Raw genomic sequence first — 14,484 nt, 5'->3', positions numbered from 1 at the left:
TCCTTGGGCTTTTTTTGGTTTTGTTTTGCTTTTGTTTTCTTTTGAAAATGACTAGGGACTTGGCATCAGAAAAGGATGAATGGCTGCCCAGCACTGATGACTCGCCACTCAGCTGTGACTGCCACCAGCCAAGAGGGAGGCACAGCAGGCATCTGCACAGTGGCTGCCTCCTATTAAGAAGGCAGTTGCTGGGTTCCCATGGCTCAAACGCCTCTCCTGCTACTAGTTTGTGACCCAGCCTCTTTTGGGGGGTTCCATTCTGCTAGTCATCACCAGTCCTCAGTGACACCCTGAGCATAGAGGTTTTCAGCCTCTTATTGCCCACCCTGGACCTGTCCCAAGCCCCTCCTTGTCTTCAATGGCCTTTTTCTCCATCATGAAGCTGTGCTCATCCATTCCTGAGTGGAGTAACCTGCCCTTTCTCATCTCTTCTCCCTCCCAGTTGAAATGGTTTTCTCTTTCAGGTGTGTTACAGAAAAGGTGCCCAATGGAGCTTTAGAGCAAGGAGAGTCCCAATCCCAGCAGTCTTGACTTGAACCAGAACTTTTTTTTTGGGGGGGGGGTTGTAAAAACACTGACTCTGAGGCCCTGGCTGCTCCCTGTGTAGCCCTGACTGGCCTGGAACTTACACACAGACCCACCTGCCTCTGACAATTGCTGGCTTTAAGGACATGCACTATTATACCCAGCTTCAAGACAAACTGTTAAGGACTCTTTTAGTCCTGAGCAACTATGATTAATCCTTCCTGGAGCTCTTGGAAGATAACTTATACAACCAACATTTGACCACCAAGAGAAAAACATGCTGTACCCATATGGAAAAGATACTCAAATGTGGAGAGAACTGATAGAATGCGCAAAAGCCAAGGTCATTTGCTTGGGGTAATGACCTGCTTCCCAAGGCCTTTTCATTTTCACCTTCCTTCCTCCCTCCCTCCCTTCTTCCCCCCTCTCTTCCTTCTTTCTCTCTCTCTCTCTCTCTCTCTCTCTCTCTCTCTCTCTCTCTCTCTCTCTCATTTTGGTTGGTTTGTTTTGTTTTTAGAAAAATACATTTAATGGCAAAGCTTAGCACACTCCAGCACTAAGAATGGCAAGGAGCCAAGCAGCAGGGACATCTGGGTTACCCCACAGTGCCTCACAGTGAAGAGGATGAGGAGAGCATTCATCAAACAGAAAGAGTCCCATGGCTTCAGACAGGGCAAAGCCCAGAATGGCATAGGAGAAGAGCTGCTGCTTGAGAGATGGGTTCCTGGCATAGCCAATAATCAAGTTACCAAAACACTGTTCAGATGCCAGCTCCTGATCCAGCTACACCAACTGTGGAGGGCCCAGCAATGTCCCAGGAGAGAGCACTGGTCTGGAACTCCAGCCTGCAAAGGAAAGAGAGCTGCTGCAGGAAGGCTGTTGAGATGGGGCCTCTGGGCGTCTCGGGAGGGAGGCAGACAAAGGCCTGATTAGAGCCCTCCTACAGGAGCCGATCAGAGCTGGAGAAGTGCCAGTGCCCTGATGCTCGGCATCTTTTCAGTCTCCCAGCTCTCATCCTTCTCACCTGCTTTTCTTTTCTGCAAGTCTTAGAACCTAAACAAGACTCCAGTTAACATCTCCCCGGGGGCCATTAATATAACCAGAAGCCATCATATTCCTGTTTGGGGGCACCTGCCGGATGTTGTCCTCCAGCTTTTGGTGTTGCTCCGAGTTGACAGTTGGTGCCTAATGTCTTGGACTATTTTCTGAATCACTTTGCGATTCTGATGAGGATCTTCTTGCTGGTTAGGATCCTGTAGATTCTGAAGGTAGAAAGAGGCATCACATACAAGAGACAGATACAAACTGGATTTTATAGTAACCTCAATCTTATAATAACTCATTTACCCCTTAATTGACTAATCCATCATCCCACAAAGAGATGAAGCCATACAAGAAGAGAACACTAATTAATCACCTTTGAAATACCAGACTTGAGGCTGACTGGGAGTGTAACTCAGTGGTAGACCCTTTGCCTGGTGTGTATACTGCCATGACTTCAATCCCCAATACACCTAATCCTTGATGCTTCACAGCAGAGATGCAAGCTCAACATGAGTTTCAGTGGCAACTGTATCATCTACTGATCCCCAAATGCTCACACACATCAAACTCTTGAAGATGGGAAAATGATGCTTGGGTACCCTAGCTTCTCTTGAGTAGTTGGTTTGTTTTTATCTGTTCTTCCCCCCTCCTCTCTTTCTCTCTCTTTTTCTTTCTCTCCTTCCTTCCTTCCTTCTTTCCTTTATTTCTTCCTTCCTTCCTTCTCATATCTGGAAAGTAAAAGAGATGCCATTTCTAGAATATAATCACCTTTAAAAAGGGAAGAGAAAAACTTCCATTTCCTTCATAGCATTCCACTATTTCCAGCCATCTGTGATAACCCACAGTTTTGGAAGGAAATCAATTAAAAAGAAATTGTTTAAGGAAACAGCAAGGTATTACATAGAAGTTGAGTCAAACAGAGAGAATTTTACAAAGAAAACGGATGTTAAAGCCTTTTCATCTCTTTGTCTCTGGAGAATGGAATGAAGTATATGACATTCCCAGCTATAAAGAAAGAGGAGAGCAAGGTACCTGTTGGAGTCAGGAAGTTACCAGCAAGTAAAATGTGCTGTGATGTTCGAGGATAGCATTTAAGTAAATACCTACCAAGAGAGTGAATCTTGAAAATACGATGCCTAGAGACAAAAGGCAACCAAACCTAGGCACAAAAGGCAGTGGTGATTGGCACCATGAAGATGAAGCCAGTGTAGCTGCTGTCGCTCCCTCAACAAATGATCAGTTGCTAATGGTTTTGTAATGAAGCAGAGTGTGAGGCTGGTACCAAATTTTCCTTGATTGCCTTTAAAGTTGAAAGATGGGTTCTCATTCTAAGAAAAATTACTTCACTGTTATCTTTAAATTCCCCCAGAATTAAGAAATGCTTTTAGGCCTAGTTGAAGGTGGATGCAAAAACCTTCCTTCTCTGCTATAGTCAGAATAATGGTGTGCCTCCAAAGTAATTATACCGAAACTTAATGCCCAGTGAAGTAGTATAGAGGAGGGCCAATGGGAGGTATCCCATTGTTATAAGGGTCCAACCCTCATACTTGTGTAGTTTTTTTAAGACTGAGAATGAGCATCCTAGCCCAAAGGGTGCAGAAAAAGGACATTGTTTATGGAGCAGAGACTGATACCTCTCTAGACATTGAGGCTACAAGGGCCAAGTTTGAACTTGCAGTTCTCCAGGACTGTGAGAATTGAGCTTCTATTATTTACAAATTATTCCATCTATTTTCTTAAATTGTCTAACTAGATATAGACCATCTGTCTTAGGTTGCTTGGGCTGCAATAAAAAAAAAAATGACCAAAAGCAACATACAGAGGAATGGGTTTACTTGACTTACAGGCTACAGACCATTAGCAGAGGAAGCCAAGGCAAGAACTAAAACAGAGATGATAAAGGTACACAGCTTATTGGCTTGCTCCCCATGACTTTCTCAGCCTGCTTTCTTATACAACCCATGATCACCTGCACAGGGTTGGCTCTGTCCTGTGGACTGGGCCCTCAAATATCAGTAGCCCACATTTTGCAGGTTCTCAGTTTGTCCTTTAGTTCCAGCACCTGTGGGTTGCTGTCCCTTGAAGACACTGCCATCAACTATATTAAACAGTGTGGATTACTCTATGTGATGCGGATTTCCTGGTACTTCACCAAGGACAAGTTGAAAGTCATCCTGTATATTGCCTGCTAGACTAAAGTCTTTATTTCCTCTAGGGACTTCATCTACAGAAGCTTTTACCTTGCTTCTGAACAATAAACATTATAAAAGGAAAATGTTTATTTTTTTTATTATATTGTGATTCCCATTGTAACACCCTTTCTTTGAAACCCATTATCCCAAACCTGTTAGTAGATAGGCCAGGCTATAGAAAAGAGATATCTAAAGGTGTATAACTATTATCAGTTGACGTCCTATTCCTGGACCTGAATTATGCTAACCGAGCAATATGCTGCCCAGGAAAGCATTGAAAAAGAAAGCAAACACTGATGTGAAAACCAACATGTCCTCTGGGAGGCTGACAGATGGCTATGCCATCTTCTAATCCTGTTTATCCTTCTCTTCTGCCTTATATTTTTCTCTTGTGGTTAGGATCTGTGTTGAATTCTTCTCAAAATGTTATATTTACCCCGTTTATTGCATTTTGGAAAGCTTTGGTCCTAAATAATTAAAATTAGAAGAGCCAACACAAAAAGGACCCAGTTTAATTTATGAGATGACTAAAATGCCTTTGAAGACAAGGAAAACCGAGTTATAATCAACTACTATTTATACTTGGTGACCTTGTGCACATGTGATGTTTAGAAGCTCTTTCTCTACTTTGGGAATTTCCTGTGAATTTAAACTTCCCATGGTATCATCACACTAACCTTCTCATTTGCACATACGTATTTAAAGAAGGGAAAATGGCACCCAAGCTGTGAAAGCCGCATCACTTATGTGAAAGGTGTGCTTTTGCTCATGGCATGTGTTAATCGGGATGCGAGGCTGCAATATCCGTACTGTAATAGAGGTTTCCCCACACAGATGTCAGAGGGGAAGCACACTGAAGTATATGTCAGAATGCTGATGAGAAAGTATGCTGTATATATCTGTCTTAGGGTTACTGTTGCTGTGGTGAAACACCATGACCAAGAGCAACTTGTGGAGGAAAGGGTTTATTTGGCTTGCATTTCTATATTGTAGTCCATCACTGAAGGAGGCCAGGACAGGAACTCAAACATAGTGTAACCTGGAGGCAGGAGCTGTTGCAGAGGCCATGGAAGGATGTTCATTATGGCTTGCTTAGCCTGATTTCTTATAGAACCCAGGACCACCAGCTCAGGGGAGCATTACCTACAGTGGGCTGCCCCCTTGCCCATGAATCAGTAATTAGGAAAATGTCCTACAGTCTTACCTACAAACCAATCTTACAGAGGCATTTTCTTAATTGACATCAGATGACTTTCGCTTGTGTCAAGTTGACAAAAACTATTCTGCACAATGTCTTTGTATTTTATGAGAAAAAATGTATTTTCTAGATTCTCTAATGATGTGGGATTCCCCTATATATGCTGTGAATATGTTTTATTATCATTGGTTAATAACGAAGCTGCTTTGGCCTATGGCAGGGCAGAATAGAGCTAGGTGGGGAAAACTAAACTGAATGCAGGGAGAAAGAAGGCAGAGTCAGGGACATGCCATGTAGCTGCCGAGGGAGAAAGACACCAGAACTTTACCGGTAAGCCATGAGCCTCATGGTAAAATATAAAATAATAGAAATGGATGTATTTAAGATACAAGAGCTAGGTAGGAATATGCCTAAGCCAGTGGCCAAGCAGTTTTGTAATTAACATAGTTTCTGTGTATTATTTGGGCCTGAGCGGCCAGAAAGCAAAGGCACAGTCTCCATTTACACTCTAATGTGTAACTTTTATAATGCATAATACATAACATACATAAGTTCTCTAATACATTGTTGACTGAGGTTTTTGTCCCACCAGGTCCTGCAGCCATTCAATCCCAAAGAAATACACAGAGGTCTACATTAATTATAAATTGATTGGCCTATTAGCTCAGGCTTCTTCTTAACTCTTATAACTTATATTAGCCCATAATTCTTCTCTGTGTTAGCCATGTGGCTTGGTACCCTTTTTGGAGAGGCAGTCACATCTTGCTTCCTCTGTGTTTGGGTAATGGTGGCAGACTGACTCTTTCCTCTTTCCAGAACTCCTCCTTGCCCTGCCTCTACTTCCTGCTTAGTTGCCCTACCTATACTTCCTGCCTGACTACTAGCCAATCAACATTTTATTAAGCAAGTCAAGAAACAAGTATTTACAGTGTAAAACAATTGTCCCACAACAATATATCTCTCACCATACACTTTCAAAGGTTTATTTATTTATTTATTTATTTTTATGTGTGTGGATGTATGTTGCCTGAATGTATATCTGTATACCACAAGCATTCAGTATTGGCAAAGACCAGAAAATCATATCCTCTGGAACTGAAGCCACAAATAATTGGAGTTAGCTGCCATATGGATTCTGGGAATGGAATCTGGATCTTTTGTGAGAGCAACAGTGTTCTTAATTATAGACTCATCTCATTAGCCCCAGAGTTCACTTTATTCTTGATTATGTATCACATGGATATGTGTAGGTGAGTATAGTGCCCGAGGAGAGCAGAAGCTGCTGAGAAGCAGACGTAGGTCTTCTAGAAGAGCATGAAGTTCTGTCAACCACAGACCCATCCTTTAACTCCACAACAAACATTCTATAGGGCTGGCTTCCCCCAATACCTTTCATGAGGTCCATAGTGTATTCTACAGTTGAAATCCTTCTGATTCAAAAAGTTTCATGTTCAATGCATGTTGGGAGGATGATAGAGAGGAAAGGTAGCCCACTAGTGGGCATTGTATTAGACGCCCAGATGATTATACCTTGAAATAAGTAGAAATTATTCACAAACCAATTAGTTACTATTTTTTGTGTTTATTTCAAATGTAGTTTTTGGATAACATAAGGCATTCCTCCCCAAATGAAAAAATAAATTTGAGAAAAACTTAGTTTAATTTTTAAAATACCTCACTTGTAATTGGATTGTATTGTCTAAAAGAGTCAAAGAAGTTGTGCTAAGTAATAAAAAAAAAAATCTAACCATCTCATAGAATCCTAAGCCACAAAGGCTGAATGTCTTGGGGAATCAATGAAAGGTAAAAGTGAGTGCCCGCCAGAGCTTGTGCTTGTGAGTATGTCTGAGGTCTTAGGCTTTACAAACACCAAAATGTTTTCCTACAAAGTAGAAAAGGATAGAAATGAAAAACACGTTTTTAAAACTCAGGAGACTTAGAAAGCAAACCTAACTTCAGTTCAGCTTGCTTGGTATGAGCAAGCCCAATTTCTTACATCATATTCAGATACTTATTTAATTTTTCTTTATTCTTATTGGTTTTAAGAATGTGTATGGTGAGTATCCGTGTCTAAGGAACGCATGCAAGTGCAGGTGTCTGCAGAGGCATTGGATTCCCCTGGAGCTGAGGCACAGGTAGCTGCCGTGGATGCTGGGAATTGAATTTGTGTCTTCTGAAGGAGCATTATACGCTTTTAACCTCTGAGCCATCTCTCCATCCCATAATGATTTTAATTTTTTAGTAAACTCAGTTTCCCTGTCAAAAGGAGAGAAACATTTCAATGCAAAAAAAAAAAAAATCAGTCTGTAGTGGTTAACAATCTGCCTACTATGCATATAAACTGTAACTTTTTTTTAAAAAATCTTCTCTTCGCACCAATGACCATGACACTAGTAGGAAGACATAGTTGAACATTTTGGAATGCATGCATGCTGGAAGATACATTTGCAAAACATGAGCTTTGAGTTCCTGTCTCGGTGTTCATTTTCCCCCTCTTGTTAAAACAGGCTGATTACTCTGCTTCTGAATTCACTATCCATGCATTGATTTTTAATACTAACTTCAGAATCTGATTCAATGAAGAGAAAATAAATAGGACAAGAGGAAATAAGATTTTGTTAAAATAATGTCTAGTCAACGTAAAGCACCAACATTAAGTTAAAAATTATAACTGTAGTAGAATGTAGGCGGTGGCTTTTATTATTTCAGGTTTTAGCACTAAAAGCCCAAAAATATCTACCAAAATTAGCATGCCAGAAATAAGATCATATGGCAAAACAACTTAACTTCAAACTATTTTATACCTAAATGGGGGAGATTTTTATCGTAATAGTAAATAGAAGAAAAATGGGATGTGAAATTCCCTCCAAAGAGCCAAAGGATTGTTAGAAGAAACAGAAATGATTTGCCCACATCCACCATTTCTTGTTTGCAAAGCTCTGTGTGGTGGTTTGAAAGAGAAGACTCTCATAGACTCATATGTTTGGATACTTGGTCTTTATGGTGGAACTATTTGGGAACAATTAGGAGGCAAAGTCTTTGTGGAGGAGGTATGTCACTGGGGTCTCAAAGGACCTGTACCATTCCCTGTGTTTCTCTTTCTCTGTGTCTCATGATTATCCAAAACATGAGCTCTCGGTTACTGCTCCAGTGTCATCCTGTCTGCCTGCTGCCATGCTCCTTTCCATAGTAGTTATGGACTCTATCCCTCGGAAATTATAAACCCCAGTAAACTCTTTCTCTTATAAGTCACCTTGGTCACAGTATTTTATATGACCTTGGTCAAGTAGTAGAATTAAGACAGTGTGTATTCTCCAGCGTAATCTAAGTCAAACCATTCAATCCATCCCATATTTTCAAAACCTTCTAACAAAGAGGTGACATATAGCTTTATGCCTTACCAAATGCTCTCCACTGAATAGATATATACTGACATAGATTCCATTCGGGTTAAGCAGTGTTTTTAAAAAGGCAGCTGTTTGCATGTTCTCATGTCTTCATCAATTTATTTCTTCAATGTCTTGAATATTTCATTAAAACCTCTAGGAGTTCACCAGGACCTGTCCTACACAGGGCCCTTCTAATATGTACCCAACCTTTCCAGCAAGCCAGATCTCCCACACACTCTCCTCCAAGATCAAGCCTGGTGAGTCTCCCTAACCTTTCTCATCCACAAACCCTTCACAACCCACAAGATCTAACCCAGATCCCAAATCCAAATCATTCTTGTCTAGCTACACTGCAACCAATTTCTAGCCTTCCCAGAACCTACCTGCCTATTCCCTAAGCCACAGGTCCCTTCCTTTCTTCCTTTCAAGGTCTCCATCCTTTCTACGCAGCAAGATCTACTCCCACACTCCAGGCTTGGACCAGGAGGCACATTCTGGACATCAGGCCAGTACCCTTTGCCCACCTGACTTCACTCCACCCAAGCTATTTCCAACTTCTAGGCCCTTCTCTGCTGCCCCAACCTGCTCTATCCATACAAACTTCATGCTAACAAAAGAAGTACACATGTCCAGATCTCATTGCAAAAGTAAAAATAACATGAAAGTCAAACCAGTATCTTTTCTTCAAAACCTACCAGTCCTGTAGAAATGTTTGTCAATGGGAATTATCTAGATGAATCCCATGACACAGAATTTAAAAGAACAATCATAAACTTCATCAAAGAATTCAAGGAGTTTAAGGATAACATAAAGACGTAGCTCAATGAAATAAAAGAGAAAGAATTTGAGGGAAATAAGTAGCTGAATGATGCCCAAGAAAACACAGACAAAAGGCTGATGCAAATAGTGAAGACTTGAGAATGGAGAAAGAAACATCGATGAGTACTCAAGCTGGAACAAAAATAGAATTGAAAAATCCAATAACTCAACTAGAAATCTCAAAGGAAAACCTTACAAGTAGAATGAGTGAATTAGAAGATAATATAGAAGATCTAGACCAAATAAGCAAGAAATAAAAAGAAATTAAAGAAAACACAGCAAAACAACATAAAAGTAATGCGGGATACCATGAAAAATCCCAAGTCAATGCCATAGACCAACTCTTCAACAAGATCATAGAAGAAAACTTATCAAGACTACAAAAGAAATAGGCATACAGATACAAAGAGCATACCAAATTGACAAACCAGAGAGAAAACTCCCCATAACATACCATAGTTAAAACATTAAGTGTATATAACAAATAAAACTTCAAGAGAAAAATGCAAGTTGTTTATAAAGGAAAACCCAGAATAACAGCTGATTTGGAAATGGGAAAAAAAGTTAGAAAAGTCTGGAGCAATACATTCCACATTCTAAAGGATCAGGATAGGCAGAATAATCTAATTTATCCCACAAAACTATCTGCCATAATTAAAGGAAAAAGAAAAATTTTCTCTGATATAAAGAGCCTAGGAAAATTTATATCCACCACACTAAACCCAAAGAAAATACAGGAAGCAATATTTTGTGCTGAAGAGAGGAATAAGCATAGCAGAGAGATTCTGGAAAGAAATACAAAGCCATAATTAAGTACCATTACAAACACAAACAACCACCAAAACCCAACAGTACAATATCCTCAATTAACACACAAAGTTTGAGATGATAACTTTAAATATTAATGGCCTTCAATTCTCCAATCATAAGACACAGGCTGGCTGAACGAGTCAAGGAAAAACATTATCTGTCTGTTGTCTATAGGAAATACATTTTAGCTTTAAAGCTTGGCACAGTCTTAGAATAAAAATATGGACAAAGTTATTCCAATCCAATGGGGCCAGGAAGCAAGCTGGGCTCACTATTTTAATATGTGGCGTAAAAGACTTTAAAACTAAAAATAATAAGAGATAGAGAAGGGAATTCTAATTTTAATTGAGGGAACAATTAAGCCAGAAGACATTACTATCCTAAGCATAAATACACAAAACTCAAGTATATCCACTTTCATAAAATTGTACTATTGGACTTAAAGACACAGATTAGCATCAATCCATTCATAGTTGGTGATGTCAATGACCCCCTTCTCTAAAAGACCAGTCATCAGGATAAAACAAACAAACAAACATGGAAACATCAGAATGAATTGACATCCCACATCAAATGTACTTAGCAATGTCTACAGACTATCTCACCTAAACAACAAAGAAAACACATTCTACTCAGCACCACACAGAGGTTTTTCTAAAACAGACCACATCCTAAACACAAAACAAATCTTTACAAGTTCAAAGAGATTGAACTAACTGAATGTATCTTATCTGACCACAATACAGTAAAACTTAAAATTGACAGCAAATGAATCTCTAATAAATACACGAACTCATGGAGATTGAATAACTCATCTCATTGCTAAATAAGGAATGAGTCAAAGAAGAAATCAAGGAAGAAATAAAATGTCTGGAACTCAATGAAAATGAAAACACAACGCAATAAAACCTCGGGGGCACTCTGAAAGCTTTCCTATGAGGAATATTTATATATCTAAGGGTCTACCTAAAAAACACAGTATGGCTTAATGATGCAAGTCAAAAATTTAGAAAAACAGGAACAAACCAAATCCAAACCCAGTCTATGGCAATAATAATTCCATTTAGACCAGATGTAAGGTTGTCTGAAAACTGGGTGAATTCCCTGGGATGTTAGCATATGAATTGTGATCCCTTCCGCCAAATACACATGAGACAGAGAACAAATTGATATGAAGAAAGAAGTGAATGGAAGGGAGACTCTCAGGAATCTACAAGGATGACCCCAGCTAAGACTCGTTGCAATAGCCCATATATAGCCTGAACTGGTCACCTCCCATGAACAAGCAAGACTTAAAGTAGATGGATTAGAACACCAAACCAGCCAAATAACCTTCAACCTACAGTCTGTCCTGCTGGCATTTCTGGCTATCACAAGAATTTTTTTTTCCCATTAAACACCGTAAATGTCATGTCCAGAGGATCTCTGAAGAGTCTGAAAACCATAATCTATTAAGCATACCTGTTTTTTAAATTTCATTTTTTACATACCAATCTCAATTTCCCCACCCTCCTCTCCTCCCACCCCCCATACCTTCTCCCCACCCCCACCCTACCCCCTCATCTGCTCCTCAGAGAGGGTAAGGCCTCCCCTGGGAAGTCAACTAAGGAGAGACCAACCAATGACTGTTCCAGCCTGAGAGCCAATGCCATGAGAGTAAGCCCTCTCCAGACACCACCTGGAGCACCAGGGCCCAGAGGCTGAGTGGCCCAGAGATCTAGGATAGAGCCAAACATGACTAAAATAAAGCCAATGTAACGATGCCTAATGATATTCTGTTATGCTAATAGATTTGTGCCTAGCCCAATTGTCATCAGAGAAGCTTCTTCCAGTAACTGATAGAAATAGATACAGAGATCCTCAACCAAACATGAGACCAAGCTTGGGAAATCCTGTTGAAGAGAGGAAGGAAGGATTGTAGGAGCCAGAGGGATCAAGGACATTACGAGAAAACACACAGAATCAGCTAATCAATGCTCATAGGAGTTCACAGAACCTCAACCAACATCCAGGGAGCCTGCATGTGATTGCCCTTTGCATGTATGGGAAAGTTCCATAACTTGATCTTCTTGTGGGACTCCTAACAGTGTGCATAGGGTCTGACTCTGACTCTTTTACTGGCTTCTGGGACCCTGCTCCTCATAATGGGTTGCTTGCCCCATTTTAATACACAGGAGGTGCTTATTCTTGCTGCAACTTGATATGCCATGTTTGATTGATATCTATGGGAGACCTGCCCTTTCCTGAACAGAAATGGAGAAGGAGTGGATGGGGGTGGTATAGACAGAACAGGGGGCAAGGACTGGAAGGAAGGGGGGGAGGAGAAACTGTGATGGGGATGTAAGATAAATAAACAAATAGATAAATAAATAAATCTAAAGTAAAATGTAAAAAAAGTAAATGGAATGATCCCAAGGACTTCCTTCAACACTAAACTTCTCAAGACCTCTTTGTAATCACACACGAATGAGCCTGGGATCCAGAACACTTCCTCTTACCAAGTGTTAAGAGTTTTTCAAACATGTTTGACTCATGGCTTGTGTGAGAACATTATTCCCTGCCTTATTACATACTCCTTTACTCTATTTAGCCCACACCTTAATTGGTACTTGGGCACCCCCACTAGTGTAGCAGCTTTTGGCAGCAGGGAACTGGGTTCCTCACCTGAGGTGTGGGAGGAGTGCAAGCAGACAGATCAGCACCTTGTCTCAGCTGCTGGTGTGGGGGTGGGCTCCCACTGCTGAAGCTGAGCTGGTTGGGTAACTCCTTTATGCGAATGAAACATTGATCCATCCAGTGCCTCTGTGAGTCTTGTCTCTCTTGGTGACCTTGAACAATGGAGGGGGTTGACATTCTGACACTGGCGTTTCTAGAAAAGCAGGACTCCTCCTTTGCAGGTGGAAACAAATGTTTTTCCCTTGGCAGTCAACAATAAGCAGATCTGGCTTCAAAAAAGGGGGACTTTGGTATGAGAATAGGAGCCAAGAAGAGGTTGTAAAACCAAGTTTCTAGACTGCTGTCCCACACAGAGCGGGGAAATGATTGAACGGAGGCCCTGAGGTGGCAGGTCAAGAATACAATTCCATCCAGAATCCTAGGATGATAAGAACCATTGCCAGATATGGGTTATATGCTTTCAAGAATCAAGATCAAGATACTATACCCTATTGAGAGGATAAAAGATATGAGGTTTTATTTGTTTCTTATCTATTATAAACCCTTCTCCATCCGGGCACTGCAGAGATGATTCGGTGGCTAAGGATGCTTGCTGCTGAGCCTGATGGCCTGAGTTGGATCCCAGAAATCTATGTAAAGGTAGACGTTGTCTTCTGACTTACACATGTGTGCAGTGGCACATAAACACTTGTGCACACACACAAATGCAAACACACACACACACATATACTGAATAAGTATAAAAATTCATTCTTCACATTTAGAAATAAAATGGCCCCCACAATCAGAAAGTCAATAATCTTTATGACGAGAAATTAAATAGGTCCATGCCTACTTAGCAGTCAACACCATAAGCCACAACCTCATTAAGACCAGTGTACATTTTCCTTCAGGAGCTTCTGTCTCTGTTATTTTCCTATTGCAGTGACAAACATCACAACCAAGAGAACTTATAGGAGAAAATGTTGAACTGGGGGCTCTCAGTTCCAGAGGGTTAGAGTACATGACCAGGAAGCATTGCAGAAGGCTGCCGGGAATGGCGCTGGAGCAGTAGCTTAGAGCTTATATCTGACCCACAGGCAAGAGGCAAGAGAGCTAACTGGAAATGGCATGGGCCTTTGAAACCGCAAATCCCAACACGAGCGACATATCTCCTCCAACAAAGTCACGCTTCTTCCCAAACAGCTCCACCATTCGTTCAAATCTCAGTCGCTGTGCTTGCCCATTTTATTGTTCTTTCAGGAATGCTGTCATGTGCATCTTTGTATACACACACACACCACCACCACCACCACCACCTTTGGTGCCTTCCCAGAGTCTTCCTGTGCCTCCAGGAGAATGCCATAGTTCTTTTGTTCCTCCAGACATTGTATTTGTTTGACTAATGCCTCTGCTTTAGCCCTAGCTCTCCTTAATATCCCGTAAGATCTCCTTCTGCCAGCCCATCTATGTCCCATGTACTCCCCTCCATCCTTCCACCATCCCATCTAAGCCCCTCGTATTCCTTCCCAGATCAGATTCTTTTACCATGCTATCATTTATCTGATAAATATTTATAGAGCATATATTCCTCACAGGATCGTGAGGCGTGCAGCAGTGGAGTTTTCATCTAGGAACTGAGACTCCATCACAGGTACATTCAAACTTCAGTGTTTGCTGGAATCGCCCTAAGAGCAGATTAAATCCTGAAATGCCTGGCCCACCCCTAGAGTATCTTGTTCAGTGCATATGAAGAACTTCCATCACTGACAAGTTCCCTGCTAATACTTCTGCTATTGTTCTTGGCATCACACTGAGAACCCCTGCTTCTAGCAAGACACCAAGTAAAATG

General features: G+C 41.0%; 1 pseudogene; it reads right to left on the bottom strand.

Annotated features, from left to right (window-relative positions):
* Positions 1 to 1,052: 1,052 nt before the first annotated feature.
* On the bottom strand, positions 1,053 to 13,847 carry LOC142844317 (uncharacterized; annotated as a pseudogene).
* Positions 13,848 to 14,484: the final 637 nt, after the last annotated feature.

The sequence above is a fragment of the Microtus pennsylvanicus genome, chromosome 2 (assembly GCF_037038515.1).
Source record: "Microtus pennsylvanicus isolate mMicPen1 chromosome 2, mMicPen1.hap1, whole genome shotgun sequence".
In the NCBI taxonomy this organism is placed as follows: Eukaryota; Metazoa; Chordata; class Mammalia; order Rodentia; family Cricetidae; genus Microtus; species Microtus pennsylvanicus.
The sequence above is the reverse complement of the archived record's forward strand: the minus strand, read 5'-3'. Positions and strand labels throughout refer to the sequence as shown.